This window comes from Lissotriton vulgaris, chromosome 2_1, assembly GCF_964263255.1.
Source record: "Lissotriton vulgaris chromosome 2_1, aLisVul1.2, whole genome shotgun sequence".
Taxonomy (NCBI): domain Eukaryota; kingdom Metazoa; phylum Chordata; class Amphibia; order Caudata; family Salamandridae; genus Lissotriton; species Lissotriton vulgaris.
The window spans coordinates 622,192,278-622,219,058 of record NC_141687.1 but is presented as its reverse complement, the minus strand read 5'-3'; the positions used below and the strand labels follow the sequence as shown (position 1 = coordinate 622,219,058).

General features: G+C 49.6%; 3 pseudogenes; all 3 read left to right on the top strand.

The window, feature by feature from the left end:
- Positions 1–21,305: 21,305 nt before the first annotated feature.
- Positions 21,306–22,375, top strand: LOC147730870 (18S ribosomal RNA; annotated as a pseudogene).
- Positions 22,376–22,756: 381 nt separating this feature from the next.
- LOC147730869 (5.8S ribosomal RNA) lies at positions 22,757–22,891 on the top strand (annotated as a pseudogene).
- Positions 22,892–23,281: 390 nt separating this feature from the next.
- Positions 23,282–26,028, top strand: LOC147730868 (28S ribosomal RNA; annotated as a pseudogene).
- Positions 26,029–26,781: the final 753 nt, after the last annotated feature.

The following is a 26,781-nucleotide window of genomic DNA, read 5'->3' as shown; positions in this document are numbered from 1 at the left end:
CAAATCAGGACTTTCATATTTGGTGATTTGACCTACAAGAACTTCCTGCACAAGTAGTTTATCCCGGAGATCATTGACAGGCTATTTGAACTTGAGACTTCAAATGAGAAAGCGCATTAGCTTAGAACCCACGAAATTAAGACTAAGGATTCTGCTTTCTCATTGGAGCATACAACATTCTGGATTCTATTTGTTTATTCTTTTCTTTTCTTTCATCGTTACTCTTCTTGGATGATTGTGGCAGTCTAGACTAGTGAGTATAATTGGTGTCTCTTTAACTCTATTCTATTGTTTGTTAAAGAAGGGAGGGGGTGTGTATTTACACGTGTCTTTTTGTGTATCCCTGCAGAGTACTTACAAAGCAAGCAAAGACAGACTTTCCACACGTCTTCGCCAGCAGTAGATGGTCTTTGGCTGCCAGCCTGTTTTCTTTACTTTCTCCATTTTTTCCCCTTCCCTGGGAGGGGTTTCCCTAGAGGAGTTGTATATGTGTGACTCGTTGGGGAGACTGCTCCTAGGGAGGAAGGAAGTAGGCACCGTCATCGCTCCTGCTGCTTCTGAGTATCAAGGTTAGTCATCCTGCCTCAGACGTGACACTTTTTTTTTTATCAAACCACACGCTCAGTTGCCGTAATCATGTAAGCATTGCCTAACATCGCACAATAAGCCACACAGCTGAATCGCATCTCCAATAAGTGACCACTTCTAACTATTCTCATAGCGCGCCCTCTGCTCTGATTTGACAGTGAGAATGATCGCACCATAGTTTCTACTGCTAATCATTCTCAGCATACGCTGCGAATACGATAAAACGCCGATAATTTTAACACCGGTCCTTGATAATATGCCCCGAATTTCGTAACGCGCCCTGCATCGCAAAATGCCATACAGGGCACGGAACGAAGCGACATATTATGAACAACATAAAGCGATACATTATCGCCTCTTTTATCGACAGAAAACTGCAGATAAAGCAGCAATAATGGGCTTGATAATAGGCCCTTGTAAATTCCCATAGCAGCCCAGGTTCTGGTGTTAACCTGGGCTGCTATGGAAATTCACAAGGACATATTATCAAGGGCATATTATCAAGACCATTATCGCCGCTTTATCGGAAGAAGCGGCGAGAATATATCGCCTTATGTTGTTGATAATGTGGCCGAAATTAGTTTTATTAATTTAATTGTTTACTTACTTACAATCATCCAGATTCGGTTCTTTATCACCTCCCACCCTGCCCCTCCCCGCAACTCCCTCCAAGGGCCACGTCTGGGCTTGATAATACGCCCTTGTTAATTCCCACAGAAGCCCATGTTAACACCAAAACATGGGCTTCTATGAGAATTAACAATGGCGTATTATCAAGACCATTTTCGCAGTTTTATTGTCAGTTTCCTGCCCATAAAACGTCGATAATTTTAACACCGGTCCTTCATAATATGCACCTCAGTGCCATATCAGTAAAGGGCGATACATTATTACCGCTTTTATCGGCAAGAAACTGCTGATAAAGCGACGATAATGCACTTGATAATAGGCCCTTGTAAATTCCCATAGCAGCCCAGGTTCTAGTATCAACCTGGGCTTCTATTGCAATTCACAAGGATATATTATCAAGCCCATTATCGCTGCTTTATCGGCAGTTTCCTGCCGATAAAAGTGACGATAATGTATCGCCTTTTGTTGACAATAAGGACCATTGCTCTTTTTTTGACCAGTAAACTTAGGTGCATATTATCAAGAACCGGTGGTAAAGTTATCGCCGTTTTATTGGCAAGAAACTGCTGATAAAACGGCGATAATGATCTTCATAATAAAGCCTTATTTCTCAAAGAACCCCATGATAGCACCAGCACATAGGCTTCTATAGGACTTAACAAGGACGTATTATCAAGCCCACCCTCCCAAAAGTAATAAAAAAAACCAGACAATGCAGGTGCCGCTCCCCGAGACTGCGGGGAGTAGGACTATAAACCCCTTCCCCCCCTGGCATACTTCAAAATAAAACCGGAGAAGTGTTGTTCCCCAGTGCACCTTACAAGCCCCCATTATGCAGAAAAATTGCCCCCGTAATTTACCCCCCCCCCCCCCCCCCCCCGGGACCAAATGAATAAAACAGACTTCTACTTTTTTTTCACCTTTTCCACCGCGTACAAGTACTGCACGAGTACCCCTCCATTTTTTTTGTAAATAAAAAGTGACCCTAAAGATCCATGTACCACCCCCTGACCAAGACTATAGGCTCAGAATGTTTCTACCCTGCCCCCTTTCCTTATTTCTCAACTTTGTTTTACTGTTTTATGTGACTCTGCTCTTCCAACAAACATGGCTGCCAATACTTCCTGGTTTGGAGTATTGACAGCCAATCAGCATGCAGCTCCTGCTTGTAATTGTAGGTTTTTACATACGCGTACGCCACGATTTGTCTTTAAGAAAAATCAAATAAAAAATATAGCCTAAACATCCATATACGACCCCCTAAGCAAGCCTACAGGGTCAGAATATCTCTACCCTACCCCCTTCCCTTATTTCTCAACTTTGTTTTACTGTTTTCTTGTGACTCGGTTCTAGCGAGGCACAAGATGGCCAGCAACACTTCCTGGTTTCGAGTGTTGACAGACAGTTCAAAGCCAATCAGCATGCAGCTCGCGCTCATAATTGAACGGATTTCAGTACGCGTACTGAACTCCGACTCTAGATATCGCTATGATTTTACTTGCAATTTTCTCAGAAACTACTGAAGGGATTTTCACCATTTAACAAAAAGCACAATCTGCGAACAGAACTCTACCTCTCTGCCAAATTTTGTGTGATTCCGTTCGGGCTTTAGCCCTGGCTAAATGTCTCTATGGAAAATTGCACGGGGAAAACACGTTTTAGGACCCCCTTTTTTCTCTGCCCCCACTTGACGAATCACCCCTAAACTTTCAGGGAAGGAGCGGAACCGAGCAGGCCATTTTCTAGGAGAAATTCATGAAGATTCGTCCACAGGCGCCAAAGTTATTCCAAATAGAATGTTGTGGATTTCCTGGGGAAACTAGGTCCTAACTATAACTACCTACTGGCGACCGCCAGTAGGTAATATATATATAATAGCTTCTGGTACAGACGCACTCCCACAGGCGCTATTCAGGAATCCAACACATAGGCACAGTATTCTAGACTCTATTAATTCCACCACCTGTTGGACAGACAAGCTGGCGCTATTTAACACTCTCCCTTGACCCCTTTGGAGTGGTGCACTTGGCTCCCTTCCAGTATCGATGGTGGGGTTTCCCAGGCCATAAGCCGAGTTAGCGTTACTATCTAGGGGGGAGGGGGCACTCCGCAATTGGGAACGGCTGACAGCGGATGGCTCCAACCCTACACTGTTGGGGAGTTTCCAGTATCTTAGACTTTAGCACGTCCTAAAAACACTTTTGGGGAACTCTCTACAAGAGCCCCCTAAGTTCACACCCTCTTTTTGAGAATATATAACATTACACAAGCAAACTGATCGGTACAGTTCTCCAAACCTAGGCAAGACTGGCAGAGGGACTTGGCCCGGGTTATTTAGGACAAAGAATGGCAATATTGTTGCGAGATGACAAAAAAATATATTGATGAATTGTAGACATCGCCTAATACATTTCAAATACATTAATAGAACATACTACACTCCAGAAGGTCTGCATAGATATGGTTTGCGTGAGACAGCTACCTGTTCTCGGTGCCCGGACCAAATGGCAGATTTTATGCACTTAACCTGGTTTTTGCCCTCGCATATTGGAGTATTGAGAGGAAATATTTGAGAAAATAAACAATATCACTAGCCTCACACTATCCCCTGGCCCGCTCACTGCACTCATATGCTATACCAAACCTAGCAACTAAATATCCAGACGATTGGTGGCGATGGCGCTGCTTTTGGGGAAGAGATGGATTGCTATGCGGTGGGGTAGAGGTCCGATTCCTACAACTGAGGAATGGACAAGTGACATGATCTATTGCAATACACAGTTGGACTCATATGATGGATTTCTTCCCCCCAAACCAGACCACATTCTTACTGGGGCCCATTTCAAGAGCACTTGATAGGTAAAGAAACAGGCATCCCAGAGGGTGATGTTGTCCGTACTCATCTTTAATGTTATAATATGATCTTTTTTTTGTCTAGTGCTCACTGCCTCTGGCTAGTTGTGAATATCTTTTTAACACAAAGAGGGGTGTTTTTTGGTAACGGATGCAAACAGTCACTCTCTCTGGTTATTTTCTTCTTTTTTCCTAGTGTCTCTGCATAAACCATGATGTACCTCTGTTAATGTGCGGAGCCGCTTTGATTGCCTAATTGTCTTGTACTTATTACCTGATGATGCTTTTCTTAACTGTATTAGGTTATTAAAATCAATAAAGAAAAGTTTAAAAAAACAAAAAAAAACATATGTCTTCAAGGTATCAGGTGTGAACCTTAAGAGGCACTTACATGGGATGTCCTTGTTCCCTTCAGTATGGCCAAACAATAGGTATGTAAAATTCAATATCAGCATAAATGATATTTGAAGACAATCTAACGTGTCTTTGTGCTAAAGTGCAAATATCCAAAGACTTAAAGGTGACTTCATGCTGATGGGCAAATCATAGCTCGGACCTCAGTATATATGCGTAATAATCAAATATTCAAGTTAATAGGCATGTACCTAAAGGGCACATATGCTCAAAAAGGTATATATGAATCAATGTAAACAAATATATTACTTTGAGATAATCCAGAGTGGCGTTGTGCTAAAATGCAAATTTCCAACAGAAATTAAAGTAAATATAGATCTATCCTGGCAAATTCAGTAAACAGCTATGTAAGAGTCTAGCCTGCACACCTGCAGATTCCTAAGTTTGAGCAATATTTAAGAAGTTTATATCTGTGTTGGAAGCATCTCAGTGGTCAGTTGAGCCCACAACTGTGTATGAAACTGCTATGTAGAGGCCTAGTGGAGACTAGGTCTGGCCGGGAGCTCACACTAATGTCCCTGAGGTTTCAGAACACTTTTGTGATTAATCAAAATTTTAACAATCCAAATGTTTGCAAAAAATATAAAGTCACAGTGGTTTGCAAGGGTTAAACCTTTTTAGTAAACCATTATATGTGCAAGTACAAGCATAATATTTAAATGCATATAGTAATAGAAACAAAATTCCACTTAGAGATCAAATTGTTTTGTTGTATGTCATTCCACAAAAATTAAATGATAAACAGAAAAAATGTAACATTTCCCAATGCATTTCGGGTCATGTCCGACCGACCCTTCTTCAGGGGAATACAAATGTAGAAGCGAATCCAAACTTGGTTATCTGTACCATTCACATCCGTTCCGTTATAGGGCACTGCAAAATTAATAAGAAGTAATGTATTCCCACTTTACAGGATGTAATGTACATAATCATGTAGAACTAACACTGATTCCCATAAAAAAAAGTGCAGGAGAGAAATATTTGTGTGTTTGACTGAAACGTAGAAGTGTGTAATAGGGAAAGTACCAACACCCACCTATCGTGAGACAGGGTCCTAATACAAACAATATCCACACCCTAGGTGCCTCTGAGTATAAGCGTTAATAAGACCCGGTGTTTATAACGAATACTCTATATACCTGACTAGTACTTAAATCCGCACGAACGAATCGTGACAGGTCACCGATAATGATCTTATCTGTAAATAATGTGAGAACGAGTAAAGGCTAAATAAACAGTTCAAAATGTCCTGGTCGGGATCTCCAATTAAGGAAGCTAAGATTGCTGGCTTACCCCATTAATGGTCGTGGTTACGCAAGAAAATGTGTCCTGAGATTCTGGCTTGAAATATCTGGAAAGATAGCCCCAGCTGAGGAAAAATCAAAAAATTGCGTAAACTACCCATTCTAGATAAATAGTTGTAAGGATGTTTAAACCAAACGCCATAAAGGCGCTATCGCCTACCTCACTACTATCGCGTACCACGAACTCTGACCTCCCAATGACTTCCGGTGTAAACATCCGGTCCGGAACTCCGTTCATTAAATAATGGGACGTACCGAAGATAGAAACTTGCCTGTGCGTAAAAATGATCCCTATACGAGTGCCTCGTGTTAACATAATGGTGTAAGCTGAATGAAAAATGAAAATGAAATAGTGATGGCGAGCGTGTGCGAGGCGAATAAAACATTTTTTTGACTAAGGGGTGACGAAAAAAACTGCACCTAAAAAGAGAAATAGTAAAAGGAATAAAAGGTGAAAGTGAAGGAACATAGTGTCAATCCTGTACAAAAAGCACAATATAAATTAAAGGCTTTTACATATATACAATGAGAGAGCTAACCAAACACATTACACGGTATTCTGTTATTGTGTGTCAATCCTGTACAAAAAGTAGAATTAATTGAAGACTCTATTATATTTACACTATAAGAACTGACCAAACACATTGCGTATTATGCTATTGTTGTGTGAGTTTCATAGAAAACACGCCATCTCATACTGGTCATTGAGCCCGCCCGGTGTCAGTGTACCCAATTTTTTTATCCAGAATGTCTCTCTCCGAGCTAGAGCTACATTGTGATCTATGCCCTTATGTTTCTCAACCACTTCTAAAACAGTGAATCTGAGTTGTGGTATGGTATGACTTGATCTAATCCAATGTGTCGCTAGGCAAGATGTAATAGACCTATTGCGTATGGTGCTTTTGTGCTCGATAATACGAGTCTTGATTTTTCGGGAGGTTCTTCCCACATAAGTGAGTCCACATGGGCAAAGTATGGCATAAATTGCCCCGGTGGTGTTGCAGTCTGCATTGTGTTTCAATTGAATTTCTTTGCCAGTGTGGGGGTGTGCAAACACTTTGCTCACCATTACGTTGTTGCATTGCCCACAGTTGTGGCATTTCCTCATGCCTTTGTAATGAGTCATTTTGTTTTGACAGGGGTTCTTTAATATTTCCCTGATGTTTTTCGATCTGGTGTGTGCTATGATAGGAAAGTTTTGACAACCTATTTAAAAACTTTCCTATCATAGCACACACCAGATCGAAAAACATCGATCCGGTGGCAATTTATGCCATACTTTGCCCATGTGGACTCACTTATGTGGGAAGAACCTCCTGAAAAATCAAGACTCGTATTATCGAGCACAAAAGCACCATACGCAATAGGCCTATTACATCTTGCCTAGCGACACATTGGATTAGATCAAGTCATACCATACTACAACTCAGATTCACTGTTTTAGAAGTGGTTGAGAAACATAAGGGCATATATCACAATGTAGCTCTAGCTCAGAGAGAGACATTCTGGATAAAAAAATTGGGTACACTGACACCGGGCAGGCTCAATGACCAGTATGAGATGGCGTGTTTTCTATGAAACTCACACAACAATAGCATAATACGCAATGTGTTTGGTCAGTTCTTACAGTGTAAATATAATAGAGTCTTCAATTAATTCTACTTTTTGTACAGGATTGACACACAATAACAGAATACCGTGTAATGTGTTTGGTTAGCTCTCTCATTGTATATATGTAAAAGCCTTTAATTTGTATTGTGCTTTTTGTACAGGATTGACACTATGTTCCTTCACTTTCACCTTTTATTCCTTTTACTATTTCTCTTTTTAGGTGCAGTTTTTTTCGTCACCCCTTAGTCAAAAAATTTTTTTATTCGCCTTGCACACGCTCGCCATCACTATTTCATTTTCCATTCAGCTTACACCATTATGTTAACACGAGGCACTCGTATAGGGATCATTTTTACGCACAGGCAAGTTTCTATCTTCGGTACGTCCCATTATTTAATGAACGGAGTTCCGGACCGGATGTTTACACCGGAAGTCATTGAGAGGTCAGAGTTCGTGGTACGCGATAGTAGTGAGGTAGGCGATAGCGCCTTTATGGCGTTTAGTTTAAACATCCTTACAACTATTCATCTAGAATGGGTAGTTTACGCAATTTTTTGATTTTTCCTCAGCTGGGCTATCTTTCCAGATATTTCAAGCCAGAATCTCAGGACGCATTTTCTTGCATAACCACGACCATTAATGGGGTAAGCCAGCAATCTTAGCTTCTTTAATTGGAGATCCCGACCAGGACATTTCGAACTGTTTATTTAGCCTTTACTCGTTCTGACATTATTTACAGATAAGATCATTATCGGTGACCTGTCACGATCCGTTCGTGCGGATTTAAGTACTAGTCAGGTATATAGAGTATTCGTTATAAACACCGGGTCTTATTAACGGTTATACTCAGAGGCACCTAGGGTGTGGATATTGTTTGTATTAGGACCCTGTCTCACGATAGGTGGGTGTTGGTACTTTCCCTATTACACACTTCTACGTTTCAGTCAAACACACAAATATTTCTCTCCTGCACTTTCTTTTTTATGGGAATCAGTGTTAGTTCTACATGATTATGTACATTACATCCTGTAAAGAGGGAATACATTACTTCTTATTAATTTTGCAGTGCCCTATAACGGAACTGATGTGAATGGTACAGATAACCAAGTTTGGATTCGCTTCTACATTTGTATTCCCTTGAAGAAGGGTCGGACATGACCCGAAATGCATTGGGAAATGTTACATTTTTTCTGTTTATCATTTAATTTTTGTGGAATGACATACAACAAAACAATTTGATCTCTAAGTGGAATTTTGTTTCTATTACTATATGCATTTAAATATTATGCTTGTACTTGCACATATAATGGTTTACTAAAAAAGTTTAACCCTTGCAAACCACTGTGACTTTATATTTTTTGCAAACATTTAGATTGTTAAAATTTTGATTAATCACAAAAGTGTTCTGAAACCTCAGGGACATTAGGGTGAGCTCCCGGCCAGACCTAGTCTCCACTAGGCCTCTACATAGCAAATTCAGTAAACAATCATTGACAAGTTGGTACATGCTACCTGATAAACCAGTTGGCTTTACAGTACAACCTCATAAAGTGCATTAGCGAAAGAGTGCTGACAGATATCACCAATCACTGGCTGGAAAATATGTGCTCTATGTAGGGAGGAGAATTCCATAATATTTGGTGGTAAATTACTATTTCAAAAGGTAAAGTGGCGAGTGCAATCCAGAGGGAATAAATTCACTGTTAAAACAAATTCAAGTGAAGTGATAAAACAACAAGCAACAATGCTAATGCATACTAAGCTTGATTCTGTTTCAATTGATTCCAATAATGACATAAAAGCAATCAGTAACAAAAATTAATGCAATGAACATGCAATGGAATGAACCTTATGCAGATCACTGATGCATGGTGCTACTCTCACGTTATCATAGATCCATATACTTAAACGATCTATATATGGACATAAAATTCTGCATCCAGATTGTGTCCTCGTGGCTTTTCTGTACTCAGTAAGAGCACACTAGAGTCAGCTCTTAGAAGTTAGAGTTTCCGATCCCCTTTACGGGGGTGGGCTTTTATCATAGAAGGCAAGACTGCTAGAGTCACCTTAATAGACCTCCCAAAAGTGTTTTGCCATAGGGTAGCTTCTGTCCTGGTTCTTTATGGCTCAGAGGTGCTGAAGGAAGCAAATTTTCAGTTTGTGGATAGTACTTCCAATATATTTCATTTTACATCCACATTGCAGAGCATACACTACAAATTCTGTCTCAAAGGTTATCCTCTCGTTGATTGCAAAAGATTAAATTCTACAAAAAACCTGATGGGAGCAGTGTCCATTGCTTCCTGTTGCTTAAGATCATGCCATGGCTTCTCTCAGGATGCGTCTTACCATAGAAAAGATCTTCTCTCTTCCTGACCCAGTAGAATGCTTCAGTGAGTATCTTATGGGGGCATCTTCTTTCCAGAAATCTGACAATCATGGAAGTGGCTTCTTCTTCAAATAGTGTATCCGTGCAGCATATCCTTTGCGCACTTAGAAGCTCACAATATGGAATGCCCCATTTGAGAGCTTTTAAATGTCCACTATTGCCATGCAGGATTGAATTGCAGGCTGTTGGTTTACAAGAGACATGACTATCAAGTCTATCACGATTTGGTTTGAGAGATGCATCCAAAAACTCGACGTTACAATGACTCCAGGTCGCTATCAAATGGATGTTATACTTTTTCTCATTCAATTTTTGCACATATTCCTGTAATAAACTCTTCTTCCCCATCCCAGATTAGAAACAAGTCATTGATGAAGAGCACCACTTTATCCATGTATTGTGTATAACTGTCAGACCATGCAACCTTTTTCCAATCAGCCCATGTATAAGTTGGTGTATGTTGGCGCAAAGGAAGCACCCACTGTGGTACCCTGCTTCCGTAGGTAGTTCTTATTAAATAGAAAAACACTGTGCAGGAGGCAAAACTCGAACACTTTCATAAGCATCTCTGTATGCTGGGCATATTTGATTGGTCATGTTTTCAAGAAATATTGACGCATGCAGATCATATTCGTGCTCCATAATCTCCATATAACCGCCCCAAAGGCAGCTATGCTCACGCATTTATCCTGATACATTTTCAAGAGATTTTCAGGGGGCCATTTATCCTGATAAATTTTCAAGAGATTTTCAGGGGGCCTTTTGCCCAGTTTTTTTGTGAAATTAATTACGGCTACAGTACACTTCATGAACAGGAGGCTTCTAGTCAAAGTCATGAGCTGGTACGGTTAAATAAGACGCCCAGATATATGAAGGAATTGATAAGTTCTACCCTGCTTCCCCAGCTTGAAGGCTTCTATATTTGTGTTTCCCTCTCCCACAAGTCAGTATAAAACTTCTCTTTGCATTCATTTTTAAGCCCAAATTGTCCATAAAACTATTGTAAAAAATGAGAGCCCTTTGTAAACCAATCTCGGTACGTGCCATCGTACCGAGAAGGAAGACTATCGGATGCTTCTTTACATATGGCAGGACCCTAGTGTTTGACACCAGCTCCTGTTCCAGGGCATTGGTATCAAGAGTAAACAGGAGTGGTGCCAAAATGCACCCTTGCCTGACTTTCCTCTCCACTTTGAACGATGCGGTACATTCTCCCTTCCGTCCATAATGGACTTTGGCTGTTGCACCAGAGTACAGCGATCTTAACAACTGAATCAATGCTGGGTCGACCTTAAGATCAGTGAGAATACCCCATAATTTGCTGTGTATCACAGTCAAATGCGGCTGCTAGGTCGGCAAATGACAAATACAATTTCTCTGATTTAGCCTGCGTATACTTTCCAATTAAAATACTAAGTTTAAGAGCCTGTTCGTTGATTTCTAGACCAGATCTAAAACCATACTGTACATCACTTAAAATATTTTTTTCTTCTGCCCATGATTGCAGCCGATCTAGAACAATCCTTCCTTCTACCATCATGAGAGAATCTAATAAAGATATTGGATGGTAGCCGGTGGGATTTTCCCGATCCCCCTTATTAAAAAGTAGGACAATTATCGATTCATACCATGTATCTATAAAACCTTTTGCCCAACATGCTTGAAAAAACAGTGTTAAAATTGGGGAGCACAACTGCAGGGTTGCCTTAAATAAATCAATGGGTACCCCACCCGGGCCTGGGGTCTTACCACTCTTACTTGCATTTAAAGCCTTAGTTACATCTTCCAGAGTGATCTAAAAGTCAATAGGCAGAGAAATCCTGGTGGCCCCCCTCGGGCTCTCGTGCCTACAGTCTAATTCCCTCTCTGTAGGGTGTGGCCATTTGAGAAAAATCCACCCCAATTTTTTTCTCTATTGCTACCTCTATAGAAGGTGTGTTAGAACTGGCACCTTGGCGTGAGTCTCCCTTCCACTTTTTGTTACTGGGCCTCATGTGTTTTGCTGGTGTTAGCTGCTCAGAGCTTTGTGCCTCTGCCAATCAGTGCCACAGTGCAAGTGCTCCCTGTAGAAAATGTATATATGATTGGATTATTTGGGTTACTGTCAGTCCCTAGTACAGTGCACCAGGAGTGCCCAGGGCTTGTAAACTCCAAATGCTGCTAGTTGGCTTGCAGCACTGGTTGTGCCACCCATAGAAGCAGCCTTGTACAATGTGTCTAAGGTCTGCCATTGCTGAACCTGCGTGCAGTCTGGTACTGTCATGCTGACTGGGCAAGTGAACCCACTTACCAGTCCCTTAACCTTCCCTTTTCTTCATATCAGTCACCTCTATGGTAGGCCCAAGGGCAGGGTGCATTGTAAGTATAAGGTAGGACAAGCCCTGATGTTTGTGGCATGTCCTAATAGTGAATTACAGCCATTTTCGTTGTTCACTATTGCAAGGCTACCTGTTCTCATAGGCCAGAATGGACTGTTGGAATTGTTAAATTCTATAATCCTAACAGACTCAGGGAACATGGTGGAAATTCGAGTTTAGTATGCCTGAACTCAGAATAATAAAATACATATTTTAGTAAAGTTTATTTTAATATTCTATGTTTGAAAATACCACTTTTAGAACGTTGGTATTTGCTTGCCTAACCTTTTCAGCCCGCCTCTGCTAGGATGTGTATCTGCTGTCTGGTTTCTGTGAGTGACAGGGCTGGAGAATTCCAGGAGACATGCTGGGGCAGCCAGGTGGTGAATAGGAAAATAACATCCAGATGGGTGGGAGGAGTGCACCTGGACTCTGAATAGGGCTGTGCTCTGCCTCCACAATGCTGGCTCCACCTCCTGTGGAGCTTCTGATGGGTCTGCCCTGCACACTGAAAAGACAAGCCAGAGTGCTGTAAACAAAGTACTCCAGAACTGGGTTGAACTGGGCAAAGGCCCCCTGGCCTGAAAGTACAAAAGAATTGCAGTATAAGTATTGGGACCCTGAGCCCAAGAAATTAGATCCTGCTCGACAAGAACAAACCTCTACCTGAGGAGAAGGAACCGGGAAAGTTGAATGAGGAGTACTGTCCCTGTCCTGGGGGAATGGCCTGCAGTGGATGCCTTGCTACTAAAGGAGAGGAAAAGACTACACAGACTTTATTCCAAACTTGTGCTTAAAAGATCCCCAAGGGCCTGTAAGTGAGCTTGCCCCCTGAACGAAGTTCCAGGACCAGTGGACTTCACCAGCCTTGAGAGGAGCTGCTGAAAACAGTCGTTCTTCCCGTAGCGCTGAAGCAGAGAGAAGTGTGCGCCTCGTAAGGTCGACGCACACACTGGGAAGCCCATGCCAATCTGTCCGGCCCGAACAACGCCACTTTGTGGCCCCAACGAGCCGTAGCTCGCAACGTAAAGAAAGGACCTCGCACCGCATCCCGCTTTTCTGCTCACTGCGCACCCTGCTGCTGATGTGGAAAGGCTGCAGCGCGTAGAGCCTCTCGTTACCACTCGCTATAACGACTCGCACCACCGCAGCGTACAGTCCGCTTCGCACTATGCTTAAGGGATTACTAGAGCACCTACTTTCAAGGTACGGCTCTTACGCCGCACCAGAACTCAAACGCACCGCACAAGGCACCGTCCCCTCGCATGACGCACCTCTGAAGTCTACGATCCGCACCCAGGACGTCTACGAGCCGGAGATTGCACTGTAAAAGGAGGACATCGCTGCCTGCAACTCTTCTGTTTTCCCATGTATCGTCCGTGTCGGACCCAACAATCTAAGGTACTGTGAGACTCGCACTGCATTGGTATGCGCACCGGACCGGAGCGTCCGCTGCGCCTGCCTGACTTTCTAGGTACGTTTTATCACCGGGAGAGCCGGACAGACAGTGCGAAGCGCACAGAACGCTCAATTACGCATGGTTTAAGAACCATTTTGCTAATAAGTATTGTGGACTATTCCTGACGTTATTTGGTCTTCTGTTAAGCCTTTACATAAAGATTCACTATTTTGATACAACCCTAGTGTGGTGTCCATGTGTGATGTTGTCCCCGAGTACTGTGTGTGTTCACAAATGCTTAACCTATAAACGCCTCTGAGAATAAGTCTGGTCTGCTCGCGCCAAGCTACCTAGAAGGTGAGCATGGGTTATTTTAAGAGGGTAATCCCCTTATCCTGACTAGAGAGGGTCCTTGCTTGTCACAAGTAATTGCCTGTGCCAACCAGAGACCCCCAAATCTAACAAGGCGCATCTGGAAACAGTGATAAAAAAAGGCACGTTCACGGCCTGCCAGAATAGGGAGCGGTCTTCGCTCAGTGAGGCTTCATTAAGGTTCTCCCAGGCCTTCTCTTTCCTTTCTCCCAGTATTTCTAGCTTAGTTATACAACTTCCTACATTTACCAATTTCCTGCCAATTCATAAAATGTGATAAGATTGCCACTGGGTAGCTGAGGGCAAAACATACTGGAAGGTTTGAAATGACTGGCACTATGCGAGTCCATTGTGAAACCCATCTGTTGTAACTGAACCCCTATAGTGTTGTCGGAGTCAATCTCAGTTGGTTTATCATTTTCAGTGCGATTGGCATGTTCATTGAAGGCCAAAAGTTCTGGTATATCTCCCATCTTAAATGCGGAACTGGTATTATCGGAATCCTCATTTGTCCTTTTAAGACGAGGAACCCTCATGGAGTGATGTTTACAAAGTTTCAATTTTCAAACAAATTTGTATGTTTCAATTCGAAAGATGACAAAGTCTGGGCTGGCAGTGGGGCAAAAATGAGTCCATAATTTAAAATTATTTCTTGGTTCTCAGTAAGTGTTGTGTTAGAGATATTGATCACTCTGGTGTTAGAGCATGACTCAGCAATAGTTGCCCCCAGATTGATTAATCCTTTGTCGATTTTGCCTATGCTTTTCTTTTTTGCCCTTCCTTTGCCAGCGCGTCCCCTGCTGCTTCCTGCCACACTGTGGCGTGGTCATTCTGAGTAACCTCAACTCCCTTGAATATCCAGTTTCACTCTAGGAGCTTCATCAGCTGAAGATATAAGAGCTCACATCAGTATGACTAGGTGCATTGTTTGGCTGCTCCATGGTGGTCATCCTCTTTTTAGCTCTCAGTGAGTTGAATTTTCTCGCCAAATTACAACTTCTTCCACATTCATAATCCAACCTATCTCTGTTGATTTTCTGTGCTTTACACATTCTAATTTCTGCTTCATGATACATTCCTCCATTTTAGACAGTAGTGTCTTAACTTCTTCCTGATGCTTCATGGTTTACAGTTTCATTAGTTTTCCAATCATTTTGATTTGGTATACCACATGGCATTTAGCATGCGGCATCAGAGTAGCCATGAGTTTAGCTGAACATTCCGTTGTGTGTGATCTCCATTCCTCAAAGAGGTCTGCATCCATATCGTCAAGGGTTGGCATTATTAAAATACACAGTGCAGATGACTTTATCACCAGATCCTTTCCAGTTTACCAACAGTTTTTCGTTGCTCCTTGAGGTTTTTGGAGAACTACACTGACGATTTTTGGTTTCTCTATTTCAGTAACAATTGGGACTGTGTCCGTTTTCTCAAATGCTACTACGCTGTTATAGTTTGTGTTGAACAATTTACATCATTATATGTGGTTGAGGTAATAATGTAACTCAGTTCTCTCCTGGTGCTTTTGAGTCAATGGTTCTATGTTTGTATGCGCTTTATTCAACAGGAAATGGTATAAAAGCTATAAAAACATTTTTTAAAAGAGACATACAAAGGTACAATGCCATAAACTTGTATGAACAGACAATACAACATAATAAGTAGGGCTGGGCGTAGCGCCACTACGCGGATTTTTGGAAAAAAATGTGTGGAAAACTAGGGCACGTCCTGAGGGTCCGTGTGCCCGGGACAGGGGTCCCTCGTGCCTGGGCAGACTCCCTGATCTCCCTGGCCTGGTTGGGTTGGAAAGCAGGGACCGGCCCGGGCTCTGGGTTTGGGAGCCCCCGTCCTACGGCCTGCCAAGGCCCGGGACAAGGTTCCCTGGTGCAGAGCCCCGGAGACCTGCAAGGCTCCCGGACAGTCCTCTCTCTCGGGCGGCTGGGCCCCAGGAGCGCTTGCGGGCCTCCTCATGTCTGATGTCTGAGGCCCAGCGTGGTGTTTCGGAGCCCCCCTGAGCCCTGCAGCCCGCGAGCCCCCCAAGCCCTCCAAAGGCAGGCGGGGTGGGAGCCCTCCCGTGAAGGCTCGGGTAGGCAGCTGGGAGTTCTTTCAGGCCCGGCAATCTGGTAGCACCTTTCCCCTCGGCCATCTGGTCGCAAGCAATGCTTTCCAATGGGGCTACCAGATGGCCGGTCATCCCTGGAAGTCCAGATGAGGTGCCATTTGCCTCCCCGATCCCAGCAAGGGCTCCAGGAGGTCGGGCGCCTCCGCGCCCTGGGTCCCCTCCGTCACTCTGTGTGCGCGAGTTCCAAGAAAGAGGGGTAGCCTTTCTCCAGATTACTATGGGCAGGGTATGCCCAGATACTGCTACCGGGCTGGCGGTTCTCTGCCGGGGACCAGATAGGCTATGCCTGGGCAACACCTCTCTGGGCGTCCGGGGCTCCCTCCTCCAGGGACAACGGCATGGCAGAGTGCCCGGGACGGGCTCCATGGGTCCCGGGCAGTCCTCCCCCAGGCCTCCCTCCTCTAGGGCCAACAGCATGGCCGAGTGACCGGGGCGGGTTCCATGGGTCCCAGGCAGTCCTCCCCCAGGCCTCCCTCCTCCAGGGCCAACAGCATGGCCGAGTGACCGGGGCGGGTTCCATGGGTCCCGGGCAGTCCTCCCCTAGACTCCCTCCTCCAGGGCCAATGGCATGGCCGAAGCCCCGCATGGGCTTCATAGGTCTCGGGCAGTCCTCCCCCCGGGGCGTCCGGGGCTCCCTCCTCCAGGGACAACGGCATGGCCGAGTGCCCGGTTCCATGGGTCCCGGGCAGTCCTCCCCTGGGCTCCCTCCTCCAGAGCCAATGGCATCGCCGAAAGCCCGGCACGGGCTCCATGGGTCTCGGGCAGTCCTCCCCTGGGCGTCCGGGCCCGAGAGCCCCTGAGCCCTGCTCTGCGTGGGCAGGCAGGAGCCCTACCGCGAAGGCTCAGAGTGGGAAGCTGGTAGTCCCTTCGGTCCCGGCCATCTGGTCGCACCTTTCCCCCTCAGCCATCTGGTCGCACCCAATGGTTTCCAATGAGGCGACCAGATGGCCGGGTTTCCCTGGAAGTCCCGATGAGGTGCCATTTGGTTCCCCGATCCCAGCGAGGGCTCCAGGAGGTCGGGCGCATCCGCGCCCTGGGTCTCCTCTGTCACTCGGTGCGCACGGGTTCCAAGAAAGAGGGGTAAGCCTTTCTCCGGATTACATGGGGCAGGGTATGCCCAGACACTCCTCCCGGGCTGGCGGTTCTCTGCCGGGGCCCAGATGGGCTATGCCTGGGCAACACCTCCCTGGGTGTCCGAGGCTCCCTCCTCCAGGGCCAACGGCATGACCAAGTGCCCGGGATGGGCTTCATGGGTCTGGGGCAGTCCTCCCCCGGGCGTCCGGGGCTCCCTCCTCCAGGGCCAACGGCATGGCCGACTGCCCGGGACGGGCTCCATGGGTCCCGGGCAGTCCTCCCCCGGACGTCCGGGGCTCCCTCCTCCAGGGCCAACGGCATGGCCGACTGCCCGGGACGGGCTCCATGGGTCCCGGGCAGTCCTTCCCCGGACGTCCAGGGCTCCCTCCTCCAGGTCCAACGGCATGGCCGACTGCCCGGGACGGGCTCCATGGGTCCCGGGCAGTCCTGCCCCGGGTGTCCCGGCCCGAGAGACCCTGAGCCCTGCTTTGCGTGGGCAGGCGGGAGCCCTACCGCGAAGGCCTCGGGGCTTGCAGATGGGAGTCCTTTCGGTCCCATCTCGGCCATCTGGTCGCACCCAATGCTTTCCTATGGGGCGACCATATGGCAGCGCTTCTCTGGAAGTCCTGATGAGGTGCCATTTGCCTCCCGGATCCCAGCCAGGGCTCCAGGAGGTCGGGCGCGTTCGTGCCAAGGGTCCCCTGAGCATCGCGGTGAGCGCAGGTTTCCAGAAAGAGGCTTCCTCCGGATTGCTAGGAGCAAGGAATGCATGGGACACCCCTCCCGGGCTGGCTGTTCGCTGCCGGTGACCAGATAGGCTATGCTGGGACAACACCTCTCCTCTGTACGGGGTGGCTCCGGCCCACGGCATGGCACAGTGCCCGGGACAGGCTCCATGAGTCCCGGGCAGTCCTCTGTCCGGGCCCGAGATCTCCGGTGGTTCTCCCCGTGCCTGAGGCCCAGCTTGTGGTTTCAGAGCACGCCGGAGCCCTGCAGCCCCGGAGCCCTGCCGTGCCGGAGCCCAGCAAGGGCAGGCGGGGGCCCTCCAGCAAAGGCTCGGGTCAGGCAGATTGGCGTATTTTCGGTCACGGCCAAATGGTCGCACCTTTTCCCTCGGCCATCTGGTCGCACCGAATGCTTTCCAATGGGACGACCAGATGGCCGGGCTTCCCTGAAAGTCCCGATGGGGGACCATTTGCCTCCCCCATCCCAGCGAGGGCTTCGTGAGGTCGGGCACCCCTGGGTCCTCTCCGTCACGCGTGGTTTCCCAGAAAGAGGGGTAGCCTTCCTCCGGAATACTAGGATTACTAGGGGCAGGGTATGCTGGGACACCCTGCCTGGGCTAGCGGTTCTCTGCCGGGGACCAGATGGGCTGTGCCCGGGCAACATCTCCCTAGGCATCCGGGGCTTCCTCCTCCGACCCGCGGCGTGGCAAAGTGCCCGGGAGGGGCTCCATGGGTCCCGGGTAGTCCTTCCCCGGGTGTCTGGGCCCGAGAGCACCAGCAGCCCCACCTGCGCCTCAGGCCCAGCAGCCGGGGTCTCTCCGAGCCCCCGAGCCCTGCGTGGGCAGGCGGGAGCCCTACCACGAAGGCCTCGGGCGTGCAGATGGGAGTCCTTTCGGTCCCGGCCATCTGCTCGCACCTCTCCCCTTGGCCATCTGGCGCACACATATGCTTTCCTATGGGGTGACCAGATGGCAGGGCTTCCTTGGAAGTCCCGATGAGGTGCCATTTCCCTCCCGGATCCCAGCCAGGGGTCCAGGAAGTCAGGCACGTCCGCGCGTAGGGTCCCCGGAGCCTTGCGGTGTGCACAGGTTCCCAGAAAGAGGGGTATCCTTCCTCTGGATTAATAGGGACAAGGTACACTGGGACTCCTCTCGGCCTAACGGTTCTAGTGTGCCCGGGCAGCCTCCCCTTGCTTGGCTAGGTTCAGGAGCTCCGGCCTGGACCTGAGGGCCCCGGGGAGGGAGGCCTCCCCACCCTGGGCTCCTTCCTGGGTCCTGCCGCGTGGCAGGGTGCCCGGAATGGGGTCCGGCGGGCCCAGGGAGGCTTCCCCTGCACCTCTGGGCCTGGGAGCCCCAGCTGGGTTCAGGGGCCCGGCAGGGGCCCCTGGTCAGGAGCTCCGGCCCTGGGCCCCGCCCCACGGTCTGCTGCACTGCCAAAGGCCCGGGTCGGGGTTCTGTGGTGCCCGGGCAGCCTCCCCTTGCTTGGCTGGGTTCAGGAGCTCTGGCAGGGGCCCCTTAGGGTCAGGGGGCCAGGGCGGCCTTCCCACCCCCGGCTCCGTCCTGGGCCCTGCCGCGTGGCAGGTTGCCCAGGACGGGGTCCCGAGGGCCCGGGGAGCCCCGGCTGGGTCCAGGGGCCCGGCCGGGGCCCAGGTTGGGTGATCCGGCCCTGGGCCCAGTCCCCCCGGGCTGCTGCTCTACCAAGGGCCCCGGCTGTACTCTGATCGATTGGGCACTCTCGGTCCGTTTAGGGATGGACTTCTTGGCCAGCCTCAGCTGTTGTTTCAGGCAAGGAGCTTTCACCCCGCATAGACCGTCCGACTCAAGGGCCTGCCGCCTGGCTGGAGGCCCTTTACACCCAGCAAAGCGAAGGCCAAGTGGCCCCGGCAGCTCGTGCCCCCCAGTGGTCTGACCCGAGCAGGAGGGGTCGGGTGGCACCAGGCCCTCGGATGCTGCAGCCCAGCAGGACTGTAGGACCCGCGCGCCACACAGTCGCCCCTCTCTGCCCAGCACATTTAAACAGCAGCTCGGAACGACTGCTCCGAGGTGTGCCGCCGCCGGGCTCCGGCACCCCTGCATCTCGCTCAGGCTGCGCCTCGGCCCGCCTCTCCCTCCCGGGGGAGACGGCTGGGCCTGCCGGTGCCCATGCGACCGCACCGCTCCACACCCCTCCAGCGAGCCCTCCCGCCCCGGTGGGTGGGCTCCTTCTCCTGGCAGGCTCCCGAGAGATGGAGAGCATGTGCTGATCAGGGAGATGGACACACGGCCCCGCCCACCCGTCATCAGGTACGGCTACCTGGTTGATCCTGCCAGTAGCATATGCTTGTCTCAAAGATTAAGCCATGCACGTGTAAGTATACACGGCCTGAGGTAATAGAAATTTTCAGGTAGCCAATGTGTCCCCCACTCGCACCCTATCCATGCACCCATGTTCCATGTATGTCGTGTAACTTCTGTTCTGTGTATGTTGGACAGACGCAAATACATTTGCGTCCATCCTTAGCATGTAAGCTATCCAACCATACCAAGAAGTCTCGTTAGATATGTTCCTAGGTATACGGTGCCACCGTCTTTACATGGTGCACTTCTGAAAATCTGCACACGTTTTCTCCATGTTTCCTGGCCCAGTCGAACTAGGCCCTTAAATGTGGCCTCTCTGCCTCATCTCTCCTGTCTCCGAAAGCTGTGCGCATCTCTGACCTCTGCCTTACTTCCTGCCAGCGCAGCGGTGCCCGGCTCGGCCTGGATTGTCTGCCAAGTTCATGTTTTACCTACAGTTATCTGCTCAGCCTCCTCGAAAACACATTCCAGTCTAGTGAAATAGGTAAACAGCTTCCTGGCTGCAGAGCATAGGGCCCGGCCTTTTCTGTCCTCCTTGCAAGTGATTTACTGGCTCCGTTACCATGGTAGGCCCATGGCTCCGCACGTTGCACCCAGACACGTATGCACGCACTAGCTTTCAGTATGGGATGGTCCCTGCCCGAGAGACCTTTTACTTCAGACACTACATCCTCCAAACATAAGATACCAGATATGCTATAGGTACAGGTTGCCCTGACACTCCAGACACCAGTCTACTCCACTAGTGCTAAAGTCAAAGCCCCCCAGTTTCACGTCATGCTAGTTGCGCACGCATCCGGGTTAAGGGTTTCTGCTGATCCTGCAATTTTCCTCCATGCATCCACCCACATGTGACGATTCTTGTGACGTTTCTCTGACATGTACAGTGCACGCCCATGTGTACGCCTCTTTTTCACGCCTCCTCTTACGCACATGTGTTCTTATCTCGCTCTTTTCACCTGTTACGCCTACTGTATTGGATTCAATTATGTTACTTTACTATATATAATGTGTAATGTTAATAAAACGTTGACTGTCCCTTCCCGAACCCTAGTGGTGACGGAACATGATATCCAACCTCGAGGTTCCTTGTCCATTAAAACCCGTATGACTCAGATACCACGGACTCTGCCTCTCATTTGAATGAGCTGTCTTGTAATGATAATTATGCGGAAAAATGAGTAGGTAAATTTATTTACCACAGGCCGGTACAGAGAAACTGCGAATGGCTCATTAAATCAGTTATGGTTCCTTTAATCGCTCCATCTGTTACTTGGATAACTGTGGTAATTCTAAAGCTAATACATGCCGACGAGCGCTGACGTCCCGGGATGCGGGCATTTATCAGACCAAGACCAATCCGGGCTCGCCCGGCCGCTTTGGTGACTCTAGATAACCTCGGGTTGATCGCACGTCCCGTGACGGCGACGATACATTCGGATGTCTGCTCTATCAACTTTCAATGGTACTTTCTGTGCCTACCATGGTGATCACGGGTAGGGGGGAATCCGGGTTCGATTCCGGAGAGGGAGCCTGAGAAACGGCTACCACATCCAAGGAAGGCAGCAGGTGCGCAAATTACCCACTCCCGACTCGGGAGGTAGTGACGAAAAATAATACAGGACTCTTTCGAGGCCCTGTAATTGGAATGAGTCCACTTTAAATCCTTTAACGAGAATCCATTGGAGGGCAAGTCTGGTGCCAGCAGCTGCGGTAATTCTAGCTCCTATAGCATATATTAAAGTTGCTGCAGTAAAAACAGCTCGTAGTTGGATCTTGGGATCGAGCTGGCGGTCCGCCGCGAGGCGAGCTACCGCCTGTCCCAGTCCCTGCCTCTCGGCAGCCCCTTGATGCTCTTGACTGAGTGTCCGGGGGGTCCGAAGCGTTTACATTGAATAAATTAGAGTGTTCAAAGCAGGCCGGTCGCCTGAATACTTCAGCTAGGAATAATGGAATAGGACTCCGGTTCCATTTTGTTGGTTTTCGGAACTGGGGCCATGATTAAGAGGAACGGCCGGGGCATTCGTATTGTGCCGATAGAGGTGAAATTCTTGGAAAGGCGCAAAACGAAACAAAGCAAAAGCATTTGCCAAGAATGTTTTCATTAATCAAGAACGAAAGTCGGAGGTTCGAAGACTACCAGATACCGTCGTAGTTCTGACCATAAACGATGCAGACTAGCGATCCGCCTGGCTCTTCCCTTCCGTCGCCTCCGACCCGGGCAAAGGGTGGGGTGGGCCGATCGCCCGCCCGCCAGCATGGCTCGGTCCGCCCGGTGACAGACGGCTGACGTGCAGGTGGAGCGACTCTCCCTCGTTGCCAGGTACCCGGTTTGGCCTGGACCCGTGCAGCCGGGCCAAGGGGTTTTAAGACCCGCACGGCTCCCTCCCGGTTACCCCGGGAGGGACCGGCAGCTGTGGGGCTGCCTGCTTCCGTTGCACCGGGAGCCCCCTTCCTCGCCCGTGGATGGGTGGAAATGGGTTTTTTTGGGCGCCCGGCTGTACGGGCGGCAGACTGACGGCATCGCCATCCTCCCGCCTCTCCTGCAAGTTGGTGAACGTTTTCGAAAAGTTACCTGTGACTCTTGGCGGTGGATCACTCGGCTCGCGCGTCAATGAAGAACGCAGCTAGCTGCGAGAATTAGTGTGAATTGCAGGACACATTGATCATCGGCACTTCGAACGCACCTTGGGGCAACGCCTGTCTGAGGGTCGCTCGATCGTCAATTGCCCCAGGGCTTCTCTGGGACGCGGCTTCGGCCGTCGCAAGGTTAGCTCCGCTTCCCCTTCGTCCCCCCACAAGGTCAGACCCCCGATCGCCCGTGGCAGGGTCCCTCGCCGGGTCCTGCCACTGAGGTATGCCGCTGGCGCGCCTGGCCCCCAAGAAAGGGGCCCGGCGTGGCTGTCTGTGGTGTACCACCGGCTGCCCGCGTGCACACGCTTCAAGCGCCCACCTCTGCAGCCGGCTTCCCGGGGAGGGTGAAACCCTTCCAGATGTGATCCGGGGAAAAAGGGCGCGCTGCCGGGACACCAGGCACCCCCTTCTCCGGCAGGGGGGCCTGGCCTACAGACCTTCCGACTACGACCTCAGATCAGACGTGGCGACCCGGTGAATTTAAGCATATTACTATGCGGAGGAAAAGAAACTAACCAGGATTCCCCCAGAAACGGTGAGTGAAGAGCCCAGCGGCGAATCCCCGCCCGGGCGCGGGAAATGTGGCATACAGAAGACCGACTCCCCAGCGTCGCTCAGGGGGCCCAAGTCCTTCTGATCGAGGCTCACACCGCGGACAGTGTTAGGCCGGTAGAGGACCCCGGCGCACCGGGATCAGGTCTTCTCGGAGTCAAGTTGCTTGGAAATGCAGACCAAAGCGGGTGGTAAACTCCATTTAAGGCTAAATACGGGCGCGAGACCGAAAGCCAACAAGTACCGTAAGGGAAAGTTGAAAAGAAATTTGAAGAGAGAGTTCAATAGGGCGTAAAACTGTCGAGAGGTAAACGGGTGGGGTCCGTGCAGTGCACCCGGAGGATTCAACGCGGCGGGAAGGTCGGTGGCCCGGAAGTTCCGGATCCCCTCTGCGGCCCCCGCAGGGCACATTTCCTCCACGGCGGTGCGCCGCGACCGGCCCTGGGTCGGCTGGGAAGGCTTTGGGGTGGCAGGTGGCCCTCCGCTCGGGTGGACGGGGTTACAGCCCCCCTGGCAGCAGCTTCGCCGTGTCTGTGGGGCCGAGGGAGATTCGACCTCCTCCGCGCCCTCCCCGGGCAGCCGTCTCCAGCCGCCCCTCGGGGGAGCCTGAAGGCGGGACGGGGCCCCCTGCTCCCGGCACAACTGTCGATTGGGGCGGACTGTTCTCAGTGAGCCCCGACCGCGTCGCGCCGCCGGGCTAGGAGGCCCACGGCGGGCGCCAGGGGTATGCAGCGATGTCTGTTACCCACCCGACCCGTCTTGAAACACGGACCAAGGAGTCTAACACATGCGCGAGTCGGAGGGCCGAGCGAAACCCTGTGGTGCAATGAAGGTGCGGGCCGGCGCCCACCGGCTGAGGTGTGATCCTGCCGCGTTCCCAGTGGCGGGAGCACCACCGGCCCGTCTCGCCCGCTCCGTCGGAGAGGTGGAGCATGAGCATGCATGATAGGACCCGAAAGATGGTGAACTATGCCTGGGCAGTGGGAAGCCAGACGTGAAAATCGGTCGTCCGACCTGGGTATAGGGGCAAAAGACTAAACGAACCATCTCGTAGCTGGTTCCCTCCGAAGTTTCCCTCAGGATAGCTGGCGCTCGGAGCCCCCAGTTTGATCTGCTAAAGCGAATGATTAGAGGTCTTGGGCCCGAAACTATCTCAACTTGTTCTCAAACTTTAAATGGGTAAGAAGCCGGGCTCGCTGGCGTGGAGCCAGGCATGGAATGTGAATGCCTAGTTGGCCACTTTTGGTAAGCAGAACTGGCTCTGCAGGATGAACCGAATGCTGGGTTAAGGGGCTCAATGCCGACGCTCATCAGACCCCAGAAAAGGTGTTGGTTGATATAGACAGCAGGACGGTGGCCATAGAAGGCGGAATCCGCTAAAGAGTGTGTAACAACTCACCTGCCGAATCAACTAGCCCTGAAAATGGATGGCGCTGGAACGTCTGTCCCATACCCAGCCGTCGCTGAGAGCCGCGGGGGCTAAGCCTCGATGAGTAGGAGGGCCGCTGCGGTGAGCACGGAAGCCCGGGCGAGGGCCTGGGTGGAGCCACCGCAGGTGAAGATCTTGGTGGTAGTAGCAAATATGTACAACACAGGACCTGTTCCTACGGTGAGTGTACTCCTCCTAATCCTGGCCAACCAATAAAATTATTGAGTTGGAGCAGCGGCTTCACCACACACCTCACTTGGGGTCCAGACCTGCAGTACACCAGTCTTGGTGCATGGACAGGCACTGTCTCCCTAGCACCTACACTTTTTTCCTTTTTCTTTGTACACTATCACTTTTGTTTGTAGTGGTGGATGCTGATGATGAGAACCTAGGCAGCAGGCGAGTATTATCCTGCTAGCCTCTATGGTGCTACTTCGTGAGGCTCCATCACTCCCTTCCCACACTTTTTTCTGTCCATCTCTTCTCTCCTTTCACTCCAGATAGTCCTTTGGGGGACGGGAGGGTTGAGAAAGAGTTGTCACAGTGAAAACAGCGCAACCAATTTTTAACTGATGGTCTAATTGTGAAAGGGTGACCCTGATCTAGTAAGATAAGATGGCTAAATTGATAGCCGTTGCTCCAACTCAATAATGTTATTGGTTGGCCAGGATTAGGAGGAGTACACTCACCGTAGGAACAGGTCCTGTGTTGTGCATGTTATGGTTAAAGGGGGACAACCTGTTCCTTATACCCTTAGCTCCTTGTTGTAATTGGTAGTAGCAAATATTCAAACGAGAACTTTGAAGGCCGAAGTGGAGAAGGGTTCCATGTGAACAGCAGTTGAACATGGGTCAGTCGGTCCTAAGAGATGGGTGAGCACTGTTCGGAAGGGAGATGGCCTCCGTTGCCCTCAGCCGATCAAAAGGGAGTCTGGTTCAGATCCCCGAACCCAGAGTGGCGGAGACGAGCGCCCTCGCGGCGTCCAGTGCGGTAACGCAAACTATCCCAGAGAAGCCGGTGGGAGCCCTGGGGAGAGTTTTCTTTTCTTTGTGAAGGGCAGGGCGCCCTGGAATGGGTTCGCCCCGAGAGAGGGGCCCGAGCCTTGGAAAGCGTTGCGGTTCCGGCGGCATCCGGTGAGCTCGCGCTGGTCCTTGAAAATCCGGGGGAGATGTTATAAATCTCGCGCCTGGCCGTACCCATATCTGCAGCAGGTCTCCAAGGTGAACAATGTAAGTAAGGGAAGTCGGCAAGTCAGATCCATAACTTCGGGATAAGGATTGGCTCTAAGGGCTTGGTCGGTCGGGCTGGGGAGCGGGCTGGGCACGCACCCAGGCTGGACGAGGCACCTCCATCCGGGGTGCTGGCGACTCTGGGCACGAGACGGGCCCTTACTGTGGCTCGCCCCAGCTGCGATGGTCACCTCTCCCCATGCCACCTCCCCGGGGGCGCGGGCCGGTGTTCTGCTTCGGCCGGCGCCTAGCAGCTGACTTAGAACTGGTGCAGACCAGGGGAATCCGACTGTTTAATTGAAACAAAACATCCCAAAGGCCCAAGGCGGATGTTGACATGATGTGATTTCTGCCCAGTGCTCTGAATGTCAAAGTGAAGAAATTCAATGAAGCGCGGGTTAACGCCGGGAGTAACTATGACTCTCTTAACCTATTCTAGGTTGTAGTGGCCTTTACCTCCCAGTGGTCCCGCCGATAACTGCCTCTGTAGTGCTAGACTCTGCGTAGATAAGCATATAGAGACAGGCCATACCAGGTTCTATCATGGCAGCGAGCGTGATAGTGAGAAATGGCGAAGCAAACAAACCCAATTCCAGATGGGGTAGTTCCTGGAGAATAAAAACCCCGTTAAGATGGCATAAGGAGGTGCTGTCTTTCCCAGAAGTCATTAACCTCCTCACCGAATTTGACAAACCAGCACCTGCTTCAAACAATGCAACAAACAAAAACGATTCAGATCACGATATAGGCCATAGTTCAG